The 19,868-nt window shown below is 39.5% G+C and overlaps 1 protein-coding gene across 8 annotated transcripts in view; it reads right to left on the bottom strand.

The window, feature by feature from the left end:
* Positions 1–19,868, bottom strand: part of arb2a (ARB2 cotranscriptional regulator A) — a 549,148-nt gene that overhangs the window by 307,374 nt on the left and 221,906 nt on the right. The gene's annotated exons all lie outside the window — the stretch shown is intronic.

Below are 19,868 nucleotides of genomic sequence, written 5' to 3'. Positions count from 1 at the left end.
ATGTAGTCCATCTGGTCCAGGTGACTTATCCACCTTAAGACCTTTGAGCTTGCCAGCACTTTCTCCCTTGTAATAGCCATGACACTCACTCCTGCTCGCTGACACTCACAGATCTCTGGCACACTGCTAGTGTCTTCCACAGTAAATATTGATACAAAGTACTCAGTAAGTTTTTCATGCCATTCCTTTGTCCCCCATTACTGCCTCACCAGTATTATTTTCCAATGGTCCAATATCAATTCTCACCTTCCTTTTACTCTTTATATAAAAAAACTTTTAATATCCTGCTTTATATTATGAGCTAGTTTCCCCTCATATTTCATTTTTTTCCCTTCTCATAGCTTTTTTAGTTGCCTTTTGTTGGATTTTAAAAGCTTCCCAATCATCCAACTTCCCACTCAGTTTTTTTTTTACTTTATATGCCCTTTCCTTGGTGTGACCCAGGTTAACTAAACCCAAAGGTGTAATGTTAGAAAACTCTACCTGTGGAGATGAAGACGAGGTTTACCAAATTTAAACAAAAGAGTACTTGGTGGGGGGGAGGGGGGGGGGGAAGCTATGCTGAGGCTTTATAAGGCACTGGTGAGGCCTCACCTTGAGTATTGTGAACAGTTTTGGGACCCTCATCTTAGAAAAGATGTGCTAGCATTGGAGGTAGTCCATAGGAGGTTCACAAGAATGATTCCAGGAATGAAAGGGTTATCTATGAGGAATATTTGATAGCTCTGGGTCTGTACTCGCTGGAATTCAGAAGGTTGAGGGAGGATCCCATCGAAACCTTTTGAATGTTGAAAGGCCTAGACAGAGTAGATGTGGAAAGGATGTTTCCCGTGGTGGGAGAGTCTAGGACAAGAGGGCACAGCCTTAGGATATACAAGGATAGACTGCTCAGAAACTTTATGGCCATGGTTCACTGAATAATCAACTTGCTATCATTGTCTGAAGGCTTGAGCTCAGTGTTCTAGGTTCACATGAATGAAGTAAGAGTTGAAAGGATATAAATGTTCCTCTAATTGTCCCTTTACATCTGACTCTGCCTTGCACCTTGTTCTCTTCTTTCATGTAATCTTCCTATCTTCCATTCTGTCACAACCTTCCTCTTTTGTTTTTCGATGCTTGCCACTTTCTGGCTAATGTGAGGTACAATTTGATGTTTAGACAATTTAAACACCGGCCCTGATTGGAGGCGAGTGCCAATTTCACTCACTCTCTGGGATGGTCTCTCCTTTCTCCATGGCACAGAGGCTATGAAGACTGTCCCAGCTGTTGTGCTCCGTGCCCGCTAATACGATGAACTGATAAGCAAGGCTTTAGGCCTACTCTGAGGTTTGGATCTGAGGACTTAATTTTTGGTTCAGGTTGTTGTTCACTTTAATTGTTTGTATCTTTTGTATTTTTTTCCCTTGCTTTTGTGTATCAGGTATTGGTCTTTTATTTTTTTAAATTGAATTTTTTCAGGTTTCTTGCTTTGCAGATATCTGTGAGCAAGGAAACAAATCGCAAGGTTGTATAATTTATACATGATACACCATCAATGACTCTAGAAGACTGGAAGTGAACGATAGGCTTTAATTAACAGCAAAAGGGAGCACGACATCTCGGAGACTGAGGGAGGAGCAGTGCCCCAATTGCCTTTATACAGGGGTCTGTGGGAGGAGCCACAGGAGCAGTCAGCAGAGGGGTGTGTCCAGACAGGTATACATAGTTTACCACAATACATTCTTTGATAATAAAGGTACATTGAATCTTTACTGTGTCTACAGCCAATGGAAACAGTATTTCTTTATTTTCTCTATCAAAGTTTTTTTTTCAAAAATGTTAGCTAATTTGGTTCTGTGTTCCTTGCTCCAGTAGAAGTGAGATGTTTTTTCTTTTTGACTGTATGTTTTCCTAAAATTGTAACTATATGTTCTATTTGTGTAATGTGCTGTTGGTAATGTGCTTTGCTCCTTGGGCCTGGAGGAATGCTGTTTCACTTGCCAATACTATAATGATAATTAAACTTGAACTTGAACTCTTCCTTTAAGTGGTGACCCCAATGAATCCCCAATTTATGCCCTCTACAGCATTACAATAGTATCTACTTAATTGATACCAAAGTGGTTTGTAGCCTTCTCAAAAATAAATTCTAAGGTTGTCTTGTACTTAAATAACAATTTAATATTAACCCAAAGAATGGCAGACTAAAACATATCAAATGATTTTAACTTTGGGTAGATGAGGGCTGCTATGAGTACCAAACTCCAGGGAGGAGCCCAAAGAAATTAGAGTCCTCACCTCAACCTGGCCAGCCAATTTTTCATATATTTTGGCAACAAAGCCAGAAGAAAGAAAGAAAATGTGACCATCTGCTTCATTATATGTAGAGAAGAGATGCCAGGGGTACGTTTTTTTATGCAGAGATTGGTGAGTGCATGGAATGAGCTGCTGGCGACGGTGGTGGAGGCAGATACAATAGGGTCTTTTAAGAAACTCCTGGACAGGTACATGGAGCTTAGAAAAACAGAGGGCTATGGGTAACCCCAGGTAATTTCTAAAGTAAGGACATGTTTGGCACGTTTTGTGGGCCGAAGGGCCTGTATTGTGCTGTAGGTTTTCTATGTTTTATTATCCTCAAAGGGTTTGTTGTTGCATTGTATGGCAAGATTGTCTGAAATGTTTGTCACTGAGTCACAGAAACATTACTGTTCCTCAGTTGGTGTGGAGTTAGATTTTAGAACATCTTATTTCCAATGGGCTAACAGAAAATACAAATTAACAGCAATTTATTTCTTAACACAGTTAGATGGCAGCGTGCTTGTTCACAGCCGGCTCTTTGGGTCTAACCAAATGTATAATACTTTGTCCTTTAGCAAATACTGTAGGTCTACTGCACGAGCGAGATGCTGGATAATGTGGAGTATCGTGTCAACGTCTGCTGTCACTACACAGAGAAAGCATCAGAGGTCATATGTGATCCAACAAATGGTGCAAATGACTATATTGGACATTTTTCTTGTGATTAAGACCATATTGGACATTGGTAGTGTAGAATTCTGCAAATTTAGTTGATTTGTTCATTGACGAGACCTACGGAAGTGGAGCTGCATGACCTCGGTTGCTGCACAGACCAGGCTCTCATGCTCCAATATTGCCTTTTGCAACCACCTGGAGATGCCAGAGGTGGTGTGGGAGAGCGCTGAAGTGCAGAGGGATGCTGGAGTCCATGCCAGCCCTTCCTGTCAGCGCTGCTCTCCAGCATTCGCTCAGGGAAAGACAAGCTACACTGGTGTGTGATGAGGGACTGCTGCAGCTTGTTTTTGCAGATCGTTGCTCCACGACAACATCTCATGCAGCACCAATCTTCAGGCCCTGCTACTAAGGGACTTTTGCGATAGACTATTTTTGTGACTGCATATTTTTCTGTTGTCGTAATTATTTGTGCTGTGTGCCATGTACGATTGTTGGTAATGCATTTTGCACCTTGTCCCCAGAGGAAGGCTGCTTCATTTGGCTGTATACAGGTTGAATGACAATTAAATGTAAACTTGAACTTGAAGTTCTTTGACTGTAAAATCCAACCCTACAAAATATGTCCTTAACGCAGGGTCTACTGAGCAGGTTAAAAGTAGGTAAATGTGAAATGCCAGTACATTCAAGAAATTTTCAGTTCCCACTTCTCCAGATTCACTCCCCCCCAAAAAAAATATGGTGCAGTTTAAATTAAAGTTAAAGTACATTTATTATCCAAGCATGTACAGTATACTACATACAACCTTCAGATTCGTCACCTTCCAAGCAGCCATAAAACAAAGAAACCCAATGGAACCCATTAAAAAGAAGACGGTCAAACACAATGTGAAAAAAAACAAATGATGAAAACAATACGACGTAAGCAAACAACATTCAGAACTAAAGTTCACGGAAGTGAGTTCACAGCCACGAATCCAGTCATCACTGCAGCTGATCCAGTGGACCACTTGTTGTAGTTCCTTGCAGGGGCACAGCAGCAAGCTGAATTCTGGCCCATCCTTTGCCTCCAGCCTCGACACCCTGACCTTTATAAACTGGCCCAGCATTTAAAGTGGCCAAGCATTTTCCTCACTCTCAGTCCCTGGCCCTGCCGCTTCTATATGCTCTCGGACTTGGGCCCCGTCAGCTCGATTTGGTCCATACCCAATTGTTCCTATTTGACTCGGTGCTTTAATCAGTCAAACCTCGACTCGTTCCTTGTTCGGGTCCAGGCCCCACCACCTCAGCTCTGCCTTGTCTTGTCTCGGATCTGCTGCTTCAAATCAGCTCCAAGTCCGCTCCAGCAATGGACAAACACTGGCTCGTTCTTCGCTCTTGGGCCCGAGCCTCACTGCCTTTATTCAGCCCGTACATGCCACACCACAACCATTCTGCACCGGTTCACATTGCAAACGTGCCAGGTCGTACAGGTGGTTCAGTTCAACTCTGGAAGGGAAGTTACAGGCTATTGATTGCTCTGATCATTATCCAGAAAAAGTGTGATTCAAAGTGTGCTGCCAGTCAGGTGTTGCTGTGTTTCACCAGCACCATCTGAAACTGGAAGAAATAAATCCTATAACTGCTATCATTCATTGATGCCACCTGCATTCCCTACATGGTCAGTAAACTGGTTGAGGCATTTCGTACAATTAGCCAACGAATACATCTACCCACCACCCAACACGCACATATATACAAAGATTCACAAAATGGTGACAAAGTTAGGGGGAAAAAAATAGCTAAATAGAGCCATCTGGTGCCCAGAGCAGGAAGCAGCACAGTGCAGCACCGACAACTCATTTGAATTGGATGAGTTAGAACAAGAGGAAATTAGCTGCAGCTCAGGCAGCATCTGGAAAGTGGTAACATTTCAGTTCAATAAAATACTGTACAGAACAGAACAGACCCTTCAACCCACAACGTTACACCAAACTGAACTCATAACAAAATGTCCAACTAAACTAATCTCTTCTGCTATACAATGTCCACACCCATCCATTCTCTGCATATTCATGTGTTTATCTAAAAGCCTTCTGAATGCCTCTATCATGTCTGCCTCCACAATGACCCCCAGGCTTGCACCCTAGGCACCCACATCTCTTTGTGTAAAATGCTCGCCCCGCACTTCTCCTATGAACTTGTCTCTCTCATCTTACATGCATGCCATGTAGTATTAAACAGTTCAAACCTGGAAAAAATATACTGTCAATCTAATGCATCTGTGCCTCTCATAATCTTATAAAATTCTCACAGATCTCACCTCAGTCTTCCCTGCTCCGGAAAAACCAACCCAAGTGTGTTCAATCCCTTCTTATAATGCACACCCTCTAATGCAGGCAGCATCCTGGTAAACCTCTCCTGCACCCTCTCCAAAGCCTTGACATCCTTCATATAAAGCAGGGCAACCAGAAATTAATGCAATACTCCAGATGTGGCCCAACAAGATCTTTATAAAGCTGCAACGTAACTTCATGCCTCTTGAACTCAATTCCTTGCCTAATAAAGGCAAGCATGTCATATGCCTTCTTTACCACCCATCAATCTGTGTAGCCACTTTCAGGGAATTATGGATTTGCAGCCCTGGATCCCTCTGCACATCAACACCGTTAAAGGTCTTATTATTAAAAATATATTGACTCTCCACATTGGAACTCTCAAAATGCAACACGTCACTGAATATCTGCTGAGTATTTCCAAAAAGCTGTCTTTTGCTTTAACAAATTAAATGCAATGAAAATTTGAAAAGTAAAACTTCAACCAGGTCCATAAGACATAGGAGCAGAATTAGGCCAATCAGCCCATTGAGTCTGCTCCGCCATTCCATTGTGGCTGATCCCGATCCCACTCAACCCCATACACCTGCCTTCTCACCCTATCCTTTTACGCCTTGACCAATCAGGAAACTATCAACTTCCACTTTAAATATACCCACGGACTTGGCCTCCACCGCAGTCTATGGCAGAGCATTCCACAGATTCACTACTCTCTGGCTAAAAAAATTCTCCTTACCTCTGTTCTAATGGGTCATCCCACAATTATTGAGGCTGTTCCCTCTAGTTCTGGGTTCCTCCATCATAGGAAACATCCTCTCCACATCCACCCTATCTAGTCCTTTCAACATTCAGTAGGGTTCAATGAGATCCCCCGCATTCTTTTAAATTCCAATAGGTACAGGCCCAAAGCTATCAAACACTCTTTGTATGTTAACCCCTTCATTCCCGGAATCATCCCCGTGAACCTCCTCTGGACGATCTGCAGTGGCAACACATACTTTCTGAGACATGAGGTCCAAACCTGTTAACAATACTCTTAAAAGTACAGCCTGACTAGTGTCTTAAAAAGGCTCAGCATTATATCCTTGATTTTATATTCTATTCCCCTTGAAATAATTGACAACATTACATGAGCCTTCTTTATCACAGACTCAACCTGTAAATTAACCTTCTGGGACTCTTGCTCGAGGACTCCTAAGTCCCTCTGCATCTCTAATGTTTGAACCTTCTCCCCATTTAGATAATAGTCTGCACTATTGCTCCTTTTACCAAAATACATTATCATACATTTCCCAACACCATATTCCATCTGCCACTTATTTGCCCATTCTCCCAATATGTCTAAGTCCTGATGCAATCATATTGCTTTGCCAGCGCTACTTATCCCTCCACCTATCTTCGTATCATCCATACACTTTGCCACAAAGCCATCAATTTCATTATCTAAATCTTTGACAATGTGAAAAGCACTGGTCCCAATACTGACCCTTGAGGAATACCACTAGTCACTGGCAGCCAATCAGAAAAGGCCCTATTTATTCCCACTCACTGCCTCCTGCCTGTCAGCCATTCCTCTATCCATGCCAGTATCTTTCCTGTAACGCTATAGGATTTTATCTTGTTAATTAGCCTCATGTGTGGCACCTTATCAGATGCCTTCTGAAAATCCAAGAAAATGACATCCATCGCCTCTCCTTCCTCCACCCTGCTTGTAACTTCCTCAAAGAACTCTAACAGATTCGTCAGGCAAGATTTCCCCTTACAGAAACCATGCTGAATTTGACTTATTTTAGTATTAGTCTCCAAGTACCTCGAAACCTTATCCTTAATAATAGACTCCAACACTTCCCCAACCACTGAAGTTAGGCTAACTTTCCTTTCATTTGCCTTCCTCCCTTCATAGAGAATGGAGTGACATTTGCAATTTCCAGTCCTCTGGGACCATGCCAGAATCAAGTGATTCTTGAGAGATCACGACCAATGCATCCATTATTTCTTCAGCAACCTCTCTCAGGACTCTAGGATGTCGTCCAACTGTGCTAGGTTAATCATCCACCTTAAGACCTTTCAGTTTGCTTAGCAGTTTCCTTTGTAATTGCTATGGCATTCACTCCTACTCCCTGACACTCACAGACCTCTGGCACACTGCTAGTGTCTTCTACAGTGAAAACAGATGCAAAGTACCCATTAGGTTCATCTGCCATTTCTTTGTCCCCCATTACTAACTCACCAGCATCATTTTCCAGTGGTCCAATATCAACTTTCACCTCCCTTTCACTCTTTATATAACTGAAAAAAAAACATTTGGTATCATTTGGTATCCTATTATTAGCTAGTCTGCCCTCATAATTCATCTTTTCCCATCTTATAGCTTTTTTAGTTGCCTTTTCTGAATTTTAAAAGCTTCCCAATTAATCAACTTCCCATTCTCTTCTGTGACCTTATATGCCCTTTCCTTTGGTTTTATGTAGTCCACAATTGCCCTTGTCAGCCACAGTTGCCTTAGCCTGCCATTTGAGAACTTCTTCTGTGGGACATGTCTATCCTGCGACTTGTGAACTATTCCCAGAAACTTCAGTCATTTCTGCTCTGCGGTCACCCCTGCCAGTATCCTCCTCCAATCCACCTGGGCAAGCTCCTCTCTCATGCCTCTGTAATTCCCTTTATCCCACTGCAATACTGATACATGTGACTTATGCTTCTCCCTCTCAAATTGCAGTATGAATTCAATCATATTATGATCACTATCTCCTACGGCTTCCTTTACATTAAGCTCCCTAATAAGATCTGGATTATTACACAACACCCAATCTAAGATAGTCTTTCCCCGAGTAGGCTCAAGCACAAGCTGCTCTAAAAACACATCTCGTAGACATTCAACAAATTGACTCTCTTGCTATCTGACACCAACCTGATTCTCCTAATCCCTTGGGATATTGAAGTCCACCATTACAATTGTGTCATAACCTTTATTACATGTCTTTTCCAGCTCCCTTTGCAATCTCAACCCCACATCTTGGCTACTATTTGGAGGCCTATATATGATTTTCATAATGATAATTTTAACCCTTGCAGTTTCTTAATTCCACCCACAAAGATTCAACATTCTCTGACCCTATGTCAGAATGGAAAGATAATTTCATCTGTAAGAGCAATCTAATCCATTTATTTTTGCAATCACTCTCTAGCTCCAATTGGCATCAGCCAGCCAGGCCTCCAGTTATCTTCATTTGGCTCCTCCATCAAAAGGTCACAAGCAGTATGTTCATTGATGAATCTAGCAAAGTGACTGTCCTTCTGTGGCAAAACAAGCAATTAATCACACTTCCTTGACATTAGTCAACATTACTGTCACTGATCTTCATCAACATCAACATCCAGTAACCAGAATGGGAACTAGATTATCCAGTGCAATACAGTGGTTGTAGGAATGACTTAGGAGTGTGGTGCAACACCCTCCATTTGACTGGATGAGTGCTGCTTCAAAAACACTTGATTTGCTTTGCACCAATTAGGATGAAGCAGCCTGACTTGCAAACATTCCACTCCACATCCAAAGCACCACAGCTGCACAATATACCTGCTGCAGCAGATCATAAACACTTCAGCATCTTCCCTCAAATATTAGAAAAATTCCTATCACAGCACGCACATAGAGACATTATTATTTAAAAATTTTCTCTAAGCCACATGCCTTTCTAATTTTGAGGGGACTGTGGTGGAAAGAGTGAGTAGTTTCAAGTTTCTGGGTGTCAGCATCCTGAATGATATATCTTGGACCCACACATTGATGCAATTATGAAGAAGCACACCAAAGGGTCTATTTCAATAGGAGTTTGAGGAGATTTGTCACCAAGGACTCTCAGAAATTTCTACAGATAACCAGTGAAGAGATTCTGTCTGGTTGCATCACAGACTGGTACTCCAAAGTACAGAACTGAAAAAAGTTACAGAAGATTGCAGAATCAGGCTTTGAGGAAATCTTCAAGAGTCAAGAAGGAAGTATACATCATTGAAAATCCTCACTATCTGAGACATGACCTCTTTGCATTACTGTCATCGGGGAGGGGGCAGGAGCATGAAGACCCATACTCAATGTTTAAGAAACAGCTTCTTCCTTTCCTCTATCACATTTCTGAATGGTCCACGAAGCCATAAACATTACCTTATTATTCGTGTTTGTACTATTTATGCATTTTTGTAACTTACGTTGATTTTTATGTTTTGCACTGTACTACAGCTGCAAAACAACATATTCCACGACATATGTTAGTGATAATAAACCTGATTCTGAGTCACTTCCTATTTTTTGCTTCATTTTAACTATGCAGTTACCCTCATCATAAGGAATGCAGAGGATTAAGAAGGTAGTTCTTGCCAGCTTTTCTGGAACAATGGTATAAAAATTGTGTATAACATGGTTAATTTTGCCTTCCCTGTGAACACTATTCATATGAAGCTATGCACCTGTGTTGTTGCTGGAAGAAAGTTTTCCATTGCACCAGTGCAGAGACGTACTTATGCATATGACAATAGATTTGATTTTTGACTTTGATACTAGGGAGATCAGTAGTACCCAAACAATTTTGCTATCTAATTAGCATATGATGCTTTGGCAATACACACAAAAAATAGATTAAATTGTGGTGGAACAATATTTAAATTATTTAAGAAAATTCCTGCTGGCTCCAGTGAGATCACCTTCTTGTTTGATTAAAGCTCCAGAAAGCTGCAAACTCAGGAGTGTTTGTCCCAGGATATATCAGCAGCCAGTAAGTTTAGCATTTACCGATTCCTAACCAATCCACTTCAGGTACAGATATAGCGGAAGTGCTGTCCCTCACTATGGAACATCAATATTCCACATTCCTTTATTAGCATTACACCATTATCTTCCTTTGGATAGTGGTTCTTAAAATGCTCCACTAATTATCTAAATGGTTTCAGAATCAGAATCAGAATCAGGTTTAATATCACTGGGATATGTCATGAAATTTGCCGTGTTGTAGCAGCAGTACATTGCAATAAATTACAAACTAAAAAAATTAAATTAAATAAGTAGTGCAAAAACAGTGGAGAAAATGATCATGAGGTAGTGTTCATGATTCATTGTCCATTTAGAAACCCGTTGGCGGAGGGGAAGCCTCTGTACAATATTCCTTAGTACAATAAGATGGACTTTTCACCTTACAATCTAATTCATTAAGATTTGCACCTTATTGTTTACCTGCACTATGCACTTTCTCTGTAACTGTTACATTTTATTCTGCATTGTTAGTTTTTTATCTTGTTCTACATTAATGCACTGTGATATTATTTTATCTATATGTAACAGTATGCAAAACAATCTTTTCACTTTATCTTGGTACATGAGACAAAGAAGAAAAAGTGAAATGCATAGTTCGTGTCAAATCAAATCAGTGAAGACTGTGCTGAGCAGCCCACAGTTGATCCCACGCTTCTACCACCAACATTGTATGCACAACTCACTAACCCTAACCATACATTTTTGGAATGTGGGTGGAAATTAGAGCACCCAGAGGAAACCCACGCAGTCACTGAGGAACGTATAAACTCCTAACAGACAGCAGTGGGAATCGAACCCCAATTTTACAGCTGATGCTGTAAAGCATTGCACTTACTTCCACTCTAACTTGCTACCCCAATAACAAACTAAATCCAATTCTAATTCTACTTCCAAGGGGTTATGAGATGGATTTGGCAGGTAATGTTAAGAAGCTCTATGACTATATTAAGAGTAAAAGGGTGGTCAGGGAGCAAGAAGGTCCCCTCACAGATCATCACTGCTGCCTATGTCTCAGGCTGCAGGAGATGGGTGTGGTTTTTAACAAACATTCCTCCTCATTGCTACTAAGGAGAAAATCATGGTTGCTCTAATGATTATGGAAACAAGGGGAGATGTTTTGGAGAACGTTCATATTATCAAGTGGAGGTATCTGCAGCCTTTACCAGAGGACACAGCCTCAGAATAGTGCAGTGCCCTTTTAGAACGGAGATGAGGGGGGATTTCTTCAGCCACAGAGTGGTGAATTTGTGGAGGCCAAGTTTGTATTTATATTTAAGGCAAAGGTTGAAAGATTCTTGATGGGATACAGGGAGAAGGCAGGAGATTGGGCTGAAAGGAGTAATGGATCCTGACTCGATGGGCCAAAAGGCCTATTCTGCTCCTATGTGTTAAGGACATTTGTTGTCATTTAAGGTAAAATTGGATAGGTATATGGATAGGAAAGGAGTGGAGGGTTATGGGCTGAGTGCGGGTAGGTGGGACTAGGTGAGATTAAGAGTTCGGCACGGACTAGGAGGGCCGGAATGGCCTGTTTCCGTGCTGTGATTGTTATATGGTTATATGGTTATATGGACATGCTATTAATGATAGGGCACAAGGGAGTGTAATGGAACAGAGGGACCTACCAGAACATGTGCATGGTCCATTGAAAGCTGCTTCAGAGGTAGATATGGTGGTGGAAAATGCATTTAGCTTGCTGGTCTTCAACCATCAGGAGTAGGGACATTATGTTTCAGTTCTGTGAGACTTTGGTGAGGCCACACTTGGCAGTACTGTGTACAGCTTTAGTCACACTGTTGTAGGAAAAATGGTTAAAATAGAAAGATTTATGAGAATGTTGCCAAGATTAGAGGACTTGAGTTATGGGGAGAGGTTGGCCAGGTTATGTCTTCATTCCTTGGAGAACAGGAGAATGAGTGGTGATCTTACATAAGATTATAAAGGACATAGGTAAGGTGGATGGTAGCAGTCTTTTCCTTAGGGTAGGGGAGTCCAAAACAATGGGACATAGATTTAGAGAGAGAAGGAAAGACTTAAAAGGGACTCGAGGGCCAACTTCTTCACACAGAGGGTGGTGAGAATATGGAATGAGCTGCCAGATTTGCTTGAGGCAGATACAATAGCATCATTTAGGATGCACTTGAATAAGTACATGCATTGGTGGAGCCAAACACAGGAAATCTGGACATTTGGGCTGAAGGGTCTGAATCTGTGTTGCATTGATCTATGACTCTATGGGATTGGCCCACACTCAGGTTATCATCATTTCCAACGAATGGCCAATTCTTGCAATATGTAGAATGTATTGTCATCTATTGCCTTCATTTTCACAGAGAACCACCAACAAGTAAGTGTTACTTTAATCCCAAAACTTCCAGCCACAGAGTTCCCAGAACTAATCCCTGTCACTGTTATTTGCTGCAAACAAGTGAAGAATTAGAGGCTGACCATCACCTGTACAATTATAGATAAATGTTGCTAATAACTTAACACAATTGGCTTGGGTCAGATGTGATTGACCTATGCCCTACTGACCCTAAATGATCACTACCAGGATTATGGATTATCCCAATATCAAATGGCCTTCACATTTAAAATCAGCTTCAATATTTTAAAATGAAATTACTGCCCAGTGGACTAAAGATTAGTTTAGGTCAAGTTTTACCTGTATTCTTGGAGAACAAAATAAGACCTAGAAGCTCAAAACTCACATGACATTTTGTGTTGGGTTGAATCAGTTTACATCCAGCAAGATGCAGATATCAAACGTGCATCCTGAAGTAGCTTGAAGGTTTAACTAGATCCAAGATCATGACCAGGACCGGGGTTAGTTAGCTCATAGGTAAATCATCTAAGGAATTTCAGGAATATCATTCAAGGCCAAGTAATGTTGAGATACCCTGAGAAATTGTTTTTATTTAATTGGCCCTGTGTTATGGCCAAAAACAGGGCAAAATAAGTCAGCCTTTTAAACAGGAAGAGTTAACAGTATTATTTTTAAAGAGATTCAGAAGACCATCTTGCCATCCAGTTTCCAGAATAAAAAAAAACTTTAAAAGTAACATCTCATTAAAGGAGTGTATATATTATAAAGATTATCTGAAACAAGCTGTCAGTGCACAACCTTCTGGCGTCAAGCTAATCTCAGAAAATTTGGTAGTGCATTATTTCTAATCAATAACTAATTAACAAAGTACAATAGAAGTTGCAATGGTTCTTAGATTCCTTGTTAAAAATGGCTTTTGGCTGAACAGGAGCAGAAAGGTCGTCTTCTTGACATCTCCACAAGCCTTTCAACACTGTGCCACTGTCAGATTAAATTACTTTTTAGCAATAATTGACAGAAGTTAAAGCGGAGTCAAGACTGTTACAGAAGGTTGTCATAATGACATTGTGGTAAATTGTGATATGAATGTCTTCTGACCTCATATCTTAATTTTTTTGGTTGACCTGATCAGAAGATTAAGAGGAAACCTCTGTCATGAACTTCAGAAGTCTTGTCTCAGAAGGCACTTTGAGCATTAGATATTACATGGCAAGTAATCACAAAGGATGAGGTTAAAATGGTATTCCATATCCCAATAACCTAAGTCTAAAAACATCAGCATTTCCACTTCATCAGTGGATTCCAGTTAATTGGAAACATAGAAAACCCACAGCACAATACAGGCCCTATTTGGGACAACTCTTTTAGAACAAAAACTAATCGAGAAAATAATTGGGATTCTCTTCATATATTTGGGACACGAGGCCATTTAATAGGGACAGACTGTTGCCGAACAATTTCTAACTGGCATCAGTTGTGTGTACTTGTGTGGCCATTAAACACAGTGCTTAGAGCAAACAGTTTTTAAATCGCATCAGTAGCATGTGTTTGCTTTCAAAAACAGTGATTTTTGTCATTGGTAGTTGGTGAGAAATAAGTAATAAGACAATTCAGAACTGTTTTACTCACTGTGGTTTCAAGCATTCAAGCTTGGCACTGCCAGATATAGTAGGGAGTGAATATGAAACAATTTCACTACTGCAACAAGTTAGAAACTATGAAGAATTTTAAGGCATTAACAATAATCTTGAAGATTAGAATGAAAATGAAGATTTAGAGGATGCAATTGTCACCACCATTGTATGAAGGTAGACTATTATCTGCAATAAGTGTCTGCACTGATTTTGTTCATTTACAGTCAATCAAAACAACATAGCACCGTACACGGAATGAATTCTTCCATCACTAACTATTAGGAACCAATACACAGTTTTATAGTACTGTAGTAGTAATGGTAATGTTCTATCCTGCTCTGTACTTCATTTAAATACATCATATTTTACTCAATTAAAAGTTAGTTTTTTTTTATACCTTTTTAACTACTTCCATGAAACTTCAGCTAATTGGAGTGGACACTTAATTGGGCCAAAATGCACTGGTTCGGATTGACAAAACATTTTGTCAATGTTTTGATCCTGTGAACTGTTTGTAATGAGCAGTATGCAAGTCAGAAACGTGGCTACCATCCGAGTTCCTAGGTGACTGAAGATGCCTGTCGCCCCATGGCAGTTGATAGATTCATCCCAGCTGGTCGCCCCAAAGCCTGTTCATATATAAAGGCTCAATTAACCAGAGAGCACTGTAACTGTAATAAAGGAGCAAGGGCTTACAATGATTTGCTTGCCACTGAGTTTTAAACTTGATAAATATTAAGATATGTAACAAAGCTGAAGTAAAATTTTCGAGCATATACTTCGAACTTGACTGCTAATCCTCTTTCTTTAAAGCACTCTCTTGACTATTCCAGTTAATGCCAAGTATGCACATTCTATTCTGGTTCCACAGTCATTTAAGTCTTTATTATATTTTGTCATTTGGTTAAAAGAACCTAGGTAAATGGATAAGTGTTAAAATTTTAGGACAATTTCAGTTCTCAGATTCCTGTGGCAAGTGACTCTCTGCCACTCTATGAACCAAAGCCTGTAATTTATAAAAAAGATCTTTCATTGAGATTTGGCAAGGATAAGAGAATAGGCACACTGCAGAAGCCCATCAAAGCAGCAGTTTTGAAAAAAAAGTGAATGGTTGAAGTAGCTAAGAGCTTATTAATGTGTAAAAAGAACTGTATTAATCAAATGAATTTTATTTTAACTTGTTTACAGGAAATGCCATTAAACAATCTTCAGTCTTGAATGTTAGTTACATTTTTGTACACTGAAGATGATTACTTTGTTTATATGTTTTCTCATGCTGAAATTTATATCCCTAAAACCAGAATCTTTAAGGCGCATTGCTATACAAATAAGAAAGTTTTAAAGTAACTTTGAGTACCTTAGGAAGACTCATTGCAAGTGTTAGTCCACAATAGCAGTGGAAATAACCTCAGTCTAAATACACCGTTGTGCAACTGGGTGCTGGACTTCCTAATCAACAGATGTCATGTGGTCAGGATGCACAACCACTCCTCCCTTTCCTTCATCCTCAACATAGGTGCCTCTCAGGACTGTGTGCTGAGCACATTGCTGTACACTCTGCGCACGCATGACTGGACAGTCAAACACCTGAGCAATCACATTGTCAAGTTCGCTGATGACATGAGACTAGCTGGGCTCCTCACTAACGATGATGAGACGGCCTACAGAGAGGAGGTGGAAGAGCTCGCCTAACATCAATTTATGGACATAAATGTCTATAAGCTATCTTATGTATTTACATTTATTGTCAGTTTTTTTTAGTAGCATTATTCGGTTTTTTATCTTTTGTGTTTTCTTGTGCTGCATAGAATCTGAGGTAACAATTATTTTGTTCTCCTTACACTTGTATACTGGAAATGACATTAGACAATCTTGAATCTTGAATACAGTATAACAGTTATTATTTCTGAGTAAGTGAGTAGCTAACATAAATTACAAGTTTCCCCAAAATAAAACAACTCCCCTTCACATACATATCAGCAAGATCACTCATAGAACACTACAGCACAGTACAAGCCCTATGACCATGGAGTTATGTCAACTCTTTAACCTAATCTAAGATCAATCACTCAATAGATATTTTCAAAGTTCTCCTGCATCATTTTGCATGGGCTCTGTGCTGCATCTACGTATATCTACAATATAGGATCTTTTGGCAAACCTACGGCCTTCATATATGTAATAATATAATTTTGAATAGTAAGAGGATATAAAAGGTACATTTGAAGTATACATGGAGAAAATTACAACCTTGAAATTAAGAAATAATTTCTTAATTATTTCTATAAAAATAGAAAGAAAATTTATACGTGTGAACTTTTCAAACAACACTGAATATGACCACCTTTAAGCACCAAGGACAGCTTTTATACCACTGTTTTAAAACTGTTGAACAGACCCCTTGTAGGTTAAAGATAAACTCTTGACTTCATAATCTATTTCACGATGACTTTGCACCTTATTGTCTGCCTGCATTGCACTTTCTCTGTAAACATTATGAAGGGTCTCGGCCTGAAATGCCAACTCTTTAAGTTCAAAGTAAATTTTAATATCAAAGTACATATATATCACTGTATACAACTATGAGATTCATTTTCCTGCAGGCATATTCAGCAAATATATAGAATAGTAACTATATCAGGATCAATGAAAGGTCAACCAGAGTGCAGAAGACAACAAAATCTGCAAATGTAAATATAAATCAATAGCAATAAATAATAAGAACATGAGATAACAAGGTAAAGTGAGATTTTTGGACGTGGGAACATCTCAATGCATGGGTAAGTGAGTGTAGTTATCCCCTTTTTTTCAGGAGCCTGATGGTTGTGGGGTAGTAACTGTTGCTTAACCTGGTGGCGTGAGTCCTGAGGATCTTGTACCTTCTATCCAATGGCAGCAGCAAGAAAAGAGCATGGGCTGGGTGGTGGAGTTCTCCGATGATGGATGCTGCTTCCTACAACAACATTTCATGTAGATGTGCTCAGTATTCCTTTTGTATTCCTCGCCATAGATACTGCCTCACCTTCTGAGTTCCTCCTGCATTTTTTGTGTGTAGCATTATATCCTCCATTCTCTCATTTATTTTCCCTTATACTACCTCAGTGTACTTACATTTTAAAAGGATCTGCAAGGATGAAACACACACAAAATGCCTGAGGAACTCAGCAGGTCAGGCAGCATCTCTGGAAATGAATAAACAGTTGATGTTTCGGGTCAAGACCCTTCATTAGGACTGGAAATGAAGAAGGAAGGGACTCAGAATAAGAAGGTGGGGAGAGGGGAAGCTAGAAGGTGATAGATGAAGCCAGGTGGATGGGAAAGGTAAGGGGCTGGGAAGGAAAGACAGGGGAGGAGAGTGGACCATGGGAGTTAAGAAAGGAGAAAGGGCACCAGGGGAGGTGATAGGTAGGTGAGGTAAAAAGGTAAGAGTCGGACTGGGGAACAGAATAAGAGGGAAGGGGGAGGAGAAAAGAAAAAATTATGGGAGGAGAAATTGATGTTCATGCTGTCAGGTTGGAGTCTGCCTTGATGGAATATGAGGTGTTGCTCCTCCAACTTGAGAGTGGCCCCATTGTGTCAGAAGAGGAGACCTATGGATTGACATGTTGGATCTGTATGGATGGCTTGTTTTTCACTGGATCTCATTACATGTGACAAATATAAACCAAATCCAGTTTCAAATATATGAGTACTTAAACTGGTGTATCAAATACAGTATTTGTATCTTGTTAGTAGAAGATTATTTTATATTGTAGATTTTAAATTATAGTCTTGGTTTATGCATTTTTCTACTTTTAGTCAACACAGGAAGTTATATTCACCACAATAATAGAAACAAACATAGAAAACATCGCTGCACAAAGATTAACTTCTGATGTTCATTTGAAATTGTTTTTTCCCATAAATTTAGAGGATTCTGTTTTTATGTTGGTGAAGAATACTTCAAACAAGTACTTGTTCCCACAGTAGAAGCCAAAGATTTTAGAAGATTAGGCTTTGATGCATCAGTAACAGAAAGACACTTTACTATACAACTATTTTCTAAAAAGGAAGCAATTTGTAGATCATTGTTGATGGTGTTGAAGTCAAAACTGTTTTCCCAAGTGAGAGAAACTTATAAATGAACAAACTGTAACAAATGTTATCTGCAGTATATTTACTCATTATTTGATGTTCAAATAACACATACAGAAATAAGTCTCAATCATCTGAGAAAAATAACCTGAGGAATTTGCCCCTTGGAGAGAACAAATGCACCCTGATCTGCTGTGAACGTTCCAATGCAATCAGCCTTTGGGTCATAATTCTAATTCTTTATATGAAAAAGTACCAAGGCTTGAGAAAAACCAAGTCAAAATGTAACATGTCAGGAAATAACCTCGTGCTTGCTACGTCTGAATGAAAGTTAAGAAAGGGTAACTGACAATCTGTTTGGAAAGTTAACATTAGGTATAGATAACATTATGCAGTGCCGCGCATTTTAACCTCTGCAACAACCGTATAGAATAAGAACAGACCAAACCAGAGGTGGAATATGTTGATATGTTGTATGTTTTACCTAGTTTTTTTAGCAAAGAATGTAGGTATGTACACTAAGTAGCCACTTTATCGGATACACCTATTCGTTAATGCAAATATCTAATCAGCCAATCATGTGGCAGCAACTCAATGAACTTACACTCAGTGGACACTTTATTAGGTACAGGAAGTACTTACTAAAGTGGCCACTGAGTGTATAGTGCTGCACAGTTCCCCATCTTTCTGATAACCGCTGGCAAATGCCTCTGCATAGAAGACATGGCAGGGGTTCCTTCACAAACAGAATCAAAGATAATATCATCTGCTGGATCCATCTTGCCAAGTAATAGCACAAAGAAAGCTAACAGTATCCAAAGACATAATACTACAGTCAGCATACAGAATTATTGTAATGATACATGAAATTTCAAGCTAGAACCATTACACAAAACTTCAGGTTGGTGCCGTTATCATTAATGCACTTGCATTTTGGAAGTTCACATTGTTTTGGCCATGCAAAATTGCATTTGATTTTATTTCCAGGATTCTCTTTTGGATGTCAGCTTTCAGAATGAAGGTGCATGGTGAGAATAGTGCAACGATTAGCATAATTCACAGCTTTTTGTCAAATAAGCATATTCCACTCTTAGTCACTTTCTGATTCACTATGCAAGATAATCTTGATTTCTAGAGTTACCTAAACATATAATATCACTGACTGATATTTTGAAGTTATAACTTGCAACAACAATGGGCTTATTATGAACTCTTCCGTCAACTTTTAAGGTGGAAAACTTCTCAAGAGCAACGTGAACTCTGGATTCTATTAACCACCTTTTGCTGTTATATCAACATGGAAGCGACGTATAATGCATAGTATAGATGCAAGGCACCAGCTAATGTCAAAGTATGAATAATATTGTCTCTGCCCCCTGCAGAAATAGGGAACTGTGGACAGGACTGTTATAACGATCTCATGCTGCTAACATTACAAAGTGTAAGGGTGCACTGAATAAGTGATAGGGTAGAGCAAGGAAAGCACTTGCTCATTATAACACACCATTAGCATTCAACCATAAATATTTATCATGATGTTAATTTTTTTTCCTGTTGTGTTACAGCTTCACTCCCATACATCCTTTAGAATTGCTGCACATTACGTTTCTTGGATTTAGCAAAGCCATGCCTATACAAGTAGATTATTTATGACATTTCATAGATAATGCTTAGCTTTCAATTACAGAAATAATGTTTGATTTTTGTGTACATCCAGAAAGATAAAAATATGTAGTATATTATTGTCATTTTATTAAAACATT

This window comes from Hemitrygon akajei, chromosome 2, assembly GCF_048418815.1.
Source record: "Hemitrygon akajei chromosome 2, sHemAka1.3, whole genome shotgun sequence".
Classification (NCBI taxonomy): domain Eukaryota; kingdom Metazoa; phylum Chordata; class Chondrichthyes; order Myliobatiformes; family Dasyatidae; genus Hemitrygon; species Hemitrygon akajei.
Note: the sequence above shows the minus strand (reverse complement) of the source record. Positions and strands in the feature narration are given on the sequence as shown.